Below are 6,000 nucleotides of genomic sequence, written 5' to 3' on the forward strand. Positions count from 1 at the left end.
ATTGAAAAATGGAAGCGAAAACAATTCAAACCCAACAAGCAAACAATTAAGCATGGCAGAAACGAGTGTAATTTAGGGTTTACCAGTCTGTCGATTCCGTCCGTCGGGAATGACAGCGCGCTGGTTTGGCGCAAATTACGGTTTTCACCGGAGGTCGAAATAAATCGAAATCGATCGCTGTGACGAAGTTTCATTTCGTGTAACGATTTATAGTCTATCGCTGTTGGTAGGAGAAACACTGCACGGCATGCTATCAAATGTACATATACTGTCGTCCTACCAGAGCGCGCTAGAAGCCATTACAACGGACGACGTGGAATTTCACAGCACGATTAACAAATAGTCAAAGCAATCGGGTGGAGGTTGCAGAGAGCAGTGCAGCATTCCTTGGAAAAAGTGTTTTGAATAACTTAGAAAAATGGCCAAGTCATTGGAAATGTTTAACTCCGGGATCGATATCCACCGAAAGGGGTAGCAGACACTCTAAACCGCGGTAAATCGTATCGGAAAAGATTGCTTCGGGAGTCAACGTTCGTGTCTTGAGACAACTTTGGTTATGCTTCCATTTTTTATGTTTAAGATCCGACAGTTCTGAATGACGTGACATTTGCATGCTTTGTGTTCCAATGCCTGAAAAAACAAACTATTGCTCGAGGAAACCCGAAAGCTCCCAACGTCACGCGGTGATAAACGTGACAAACTCTTACGTCGCAAAGGGGGCTAAAGTTAAACCAGTACCAAATGTGAATATCCAAAGTCGGCAATTTATTGGCGTTCTGGAGTTTCCTTCAGTCGGTCCCGACTTTCGGTTCTCATTCCAGCGTTAAAGGATAAATCATGGACACAAGTTGAGCAAACATGCACACCCATACACGCACACACACAAACACTAAACTGTATGTCCTTCTAAGGCTCTGGGGTAGAACCGGACCGGTGTGGCGGAATGTGGGCACCCACATTTATGGGTTTGTCGATACGGGATTGTGACGTCAGTCGAAAGGAGGTCGGACCAATCAGCGCGCCAGCGCCTGGTGAAAAGCGATAACCGGACATGCGCAACGACGTGCAGGAAAAGGACTACACAAAAAAATCACTTGCTCACACACAACGACATTCGGAGCGTGAATCCGATGTCCTGTTGGAAACACACCAGCACTGTGGAGCATGAAGGTGGTGAGTTTAAATCCGGCCGTAAGGATACTGGAGCGATTTTGCGCTGGCTCTCCGAACTTTCCGTCAGTGTGCGTGTGTGGTGAATTTCAGCTCGGCTGGGGGTTTTCGTAGGTTCCACGGCCCAAGAATCGGCCGCACCGGGCTAGAATGTACTAACGTTCGCTGCGGACCAGATCGAACGCGGTGGTGGTCAGTCCTTTACCGAATAGTTCAGAATTTTATGTTGTGTGTTGTGTGTGTGATTTTTTTTCCCTTTTTATTCCACACACTGGCAAGGGCTCCTTAGGAATTCCAGTGTCATCGCGAAAGTTTTTCTGCTAGGGATTGGTGGTTTTTCTTTTATTTTCGTATAGTTCTGGTTTTGTTATCACTTTGCTTAGATTTTCTTCTTCCCACATCGGTTGAAAGAAATTCTACACGAATGTGTGGTGTGATTGGAGGACCTGTGCGGACAGTGTGTGCGTGTGTGTTCAGAGGAGAATTGTTTTATTATCTTGTCCTGTCTTTATATTTTATTCCTTTCGGTGACTTATTTGGCCAGTGGAAAAACAGATTGAAATACCTTTCGTGAACATGCATGCTTTGAACTGTTGTTTTCCCTTGTGACCCATTTTATGTAATACTCATTTTCCTAATTCTTCCACCACACCAAACCCTCGTTTCCGGTGCAGGAATAGCAGTGTGCGCGGCGTTCCCTGGGGGAGCAGAATTGGAAAACCCCGCGCTAAGCTCGAGCAGCCGGTCGGGAAGAGAACGGGAGCCGAATATTGATCGCGCAACTAATTCACGAGGATCACACGGCCGAAAAGCGGGGAGGGGGTGTGCGTGGGTGCGTGATCGTGCGTGCGCGTGTGTTGGTGTAGAGGGAAATTTTAAAAGCAAATTCCAGCGGTGTGAAGTGATTTCGTAGCGAAAGCCAAACGAAAGTGAAAGCCTTTACAGGTGTGTTGTTAGCACATTCGCAAAAAAAGGAAGAAAGAAGGCACCTCTGCCACACGCATCCACCCACCCTTCCTTTCACCCCGACACACCCGGCACCACCCCAGTGACAGTGGCGGCTTCCGGTGAAAACACTAGCGCCGCCGCTTCGGGTGAATCGAACGCGCTGCTCTCGAAACTCGGCAGCTCGCTGTTCGGGGCCACCGGGTCACCCCAGAAGGTGGTCACCAACATCCGTGGATTCCTCTCGAACCGGCTGAACAGCGTTTCCATCCCCGACACAGGTAGGTGTGCGACGTTTTCCCCCCCACCCAGACCACCACCCAGTCCTTGGCCATCCAATCAAACGAACCATCCCAGAGGGCTGAGACTTGCTAGCCGATAGCCACCTTCCCATTCCTTTTAAGTAGTGTTCGGGCAGGATAACAGCATAAAATCAAATAACACCAGTGATCCTTAGAATCGTCTTCGTTCTTATGTTTTTTACTTTCATTTCTTCAGTTACTGTTTCCGTTTATTTCAAACATCATCACTCAAAGGACGACTAACGAATCATACGGGACACCAAATCCCTCCAGACCGAACGCGCTCATCCTCTTCGTTTGTGAAACTGACCACAAAGGCGTGCTATTAAATGGGAGACAATGTGAAACAATTACATAATTTGATTACGGTTGAACTCCGACCCTTTCGTGCCGAGAAGCGTTTTGAAGTGGAACGCTAAAACACGAGGAATTCTTAATAAAATTGCCGTCCTCTGTCTCGTTCTGTCTTTTCGCGGTACGGACGGAGAAGAAAATTGCTTTTAATTCCATTAAACCATCGCCAAGGAGTGCTCCTTCTCCTGAGTCTTTCTATTTACGTTTTTACTAAAAGGGGTTTTTCTAACGAAGGAATTTATTGGAACAATGGACGCTGGAAACAGTTTATCTCGTTCACTTTGAGAAAATAATTTTCCGCGAATGGGGGATGGTAAAATTAAATCATTTAATAACGTGCCTAATTGTGCCTGTTCCAAAATCGGGAAAATCGACGAAAATTTCGGTCACAACCTTTTGATCATGGAAAATGATAAACTTTGCCCGGATCCGTTTAACTTTTCCTGCCGTACCAAATGGACCATGTTCGCAAAAGCAAAATGGCGGCCACATACTTCGTGCTCCGCATTTTCCGGCACGGGCCACCAGGTTTTTCCGGTCATAGCACCAAAAAGCTCTCGTTCTCATTCTCATTGTGGAAAGCTCTCGCTGGTTTGCACCTGTAGTGGTTGTGCCTACTCCTACGCGGGTCCTGCCGAAAGGTATGTTCTTAACTGGGAAGAGCCAGAGAGAAAGAGAGAAAGCGAGATCCTGAGCGAGCAGAATTCCTTCTATATGTGTGTGTGTGTGTGTGTGCATGTTGGTGGAGGTGTTTCGCCACCGAAAGCCGTTCACCACAATCACGTTCCGTTTTGGACACGAGGGGGAATAAAAGGGATGAAATGTGGAAATTTACACCTGCCCTTTTCACAGGATGAAAATTCTCCCTTAAACACCTAGCGAACCTTTCGTTGCACGAAAAATGGATGAGAATTTCACCGCGTGCGAGTTCTGAATGAGGCAGAAACTCGGAAACGATTACGTAACGAAACCATTTTCCAAAATTATAATGGTATATTGTTCGAGCTTTCTTTCAGAGTGGTTACTAATTTCATAGAAAGTTTTTGAAATATATTACAATAGCACATTTTCATACATAAATTCCGTGAAATTGAAAATAATTAAATGCTACGAACTAGGATGAATGAATGGATAAAATAGTTCATAAATCATTCATATAATAAGTGTATAAGCTAAGTCTCCAAGACAAACACAAAGGCATATCTAGACACTAGTAAAACATTCAGTACGACATACTTCATACAATTCAATAAAACTTATGTATTCGATTGAAACCCAAGCAGAAACCCTAAAATATAACTAATCTAATATAACATATTTAAAAAAAAACTAACTTCCATAAACTACATCTGTCTCCAAACATAAATTGAAAAGATTAAACCTATGGCAGCACGGTTGTAACAGCTCTTAGTTGTGCAACAAGTTATCGAAAGCATTGAACGAATCACCTCTTTATCTCCTGTCTCAAAACTAATTCGCGCAGACGATCAAAATTTTCGTACTGTTTTAACCTAAAACCAAAGAAAAAAAGGGGCCTTTCCATTTGGTGTTTGGCGTAAAATGATTCTCCAAACAACACGCCACTTGTAACGGATTAAAGAAGTAAAACACATCAAATAAAACTACTTCAACGAAACAAACCAGACGACACGAAATTGCCTTTCGTTCCTTTCGTTCCCCCGGCGCGGGATAACGCGGCGTTGAAAATTGGAAAACCCAACGTAACCACATTCCCTAAGCTGGCGGGATCAAAGTTCGTGTAGCGGCATCATCTGGCGGTACGAGAAACTTTGGCCATGCTGGAAAAGCTGGAAACTCGGGCAGAGTTTTCCCCGGTGTGACAATGATTAGGGACAATCGCCTGTTGGTCCTCGGATGGCGTTGGCTTAAATTGGGCATCGTTCGAGAGCTGGCTTGGAAAATTCTGTGTGAAGGTGGGGAGAGTGTATAAAATCCCTCCCCTCCTCTCCCATTCCTTCCTCTTTCAGATCATTCCCTACATTTTATCGGTGTTGTTATTTTAAATCCCTACTAAAGGACGAAAAAAGTCCATACTCACCCTCGGTTCGAAAACTCATTTTCCGTGCCGGAGATGAGCCAGGCCAGTGGGGTGAAGGTTCGAAAAATGCGCCTACCAAAAGACGCCGAAACGTTGCCAGGGGCTCGACACTTAACTGCACCCATCCCAACAATCTTCTGGGTGGTGGGGAGGTGTGCGATACGATATTTCATCATTATAATTCCTTTATTATACTTTGTTTTGACATCACAATTCGTCTTGCGTTTATCACACCCACAGCGAGACAGTCGAGGTCGCTTTTCCACAAGCCCGGTTGTAGGTTCATGAAGGCCGGGAATAGAGACACAACAGACAACCCGAAAGCGAAATGAAAGCAATCAAGGAAGGCTGGGCAAAGGTCTACTGCGATGTCAACGAAAACCTTCGCCGAGCTCCCATTGGTATCGTTACGGAAAGCGGCTGAGGATTTTCCCCCGCAAAACAGGCAACCGAGCAAGATGGATGCTGGCTTACGCTTCCCATCCGCTTTTGGGGTGCACTTATGATTGTATCAACCGGATGTCTTATCTAAACAACTAGGGTTGTTTTACAAGTTTGTCCAACTGCTTCCATCCTCACGGTGTGTGTGTGTGTGTTTCGCTTGGTTTGTCTGCGGTTTTCTACCGTGGCTGGGAAGCGTGGAAAGCGTACCAGATGACACCCGCTCGATAATGGAGCGGAGGAAAAATCATCTCGATAGCGCACGGGGAGCAAAACGATCGTTTCGGGGAAAATGGATTTAGCTCTAAGAGCATCCTCGGTTTGATGTTGCAGCATCGAGCCTTCCCAGCAGCAGTAGCCTGTCGTCGTGTGCCACGGAAAATGGCAATAAAAATCATAATTCACTCCACCTCTCCGCTAGCGGTTCGGGTGACAATGGAGGCGATAATGGATAAGGATACGCCGGGATGCGACAAAATTGACAGGGATGGTCCACCTTTTCGTAACACTGGACGAGTGTAACGTGGTGTGTAAAATTATTCACGCTATCGTGCTACGTTTTCTGCCTTGCGAAAACGGGAGGAAAAAACCTTGTGAAAATGTATCTCCAGTGTGGGCATGGGAAAAGGCTAAATGAATGCGATTGTATTACTGGCACCGGACACCGAAGGCCAGCAGGGCACTCCATTTATTTTACCGGAGTGAAATAAAAGTCCGGAAAAACAGTGA

Source organism: Anopheles ziemanni, chromosome 3 (genome assembly GCF_943734765.1).
Source record: "Anopheles ziemanni chromosome 3, idAnoZiCoDA_A2_x.2, whole genome shotgun sequence".
NCBI classification, from domain to species: Eukaryota; Metazoa; Arthropoda; class Insecta; order Diptera; family Culicidae; genus Anopheles; species Anopheles ziemanni.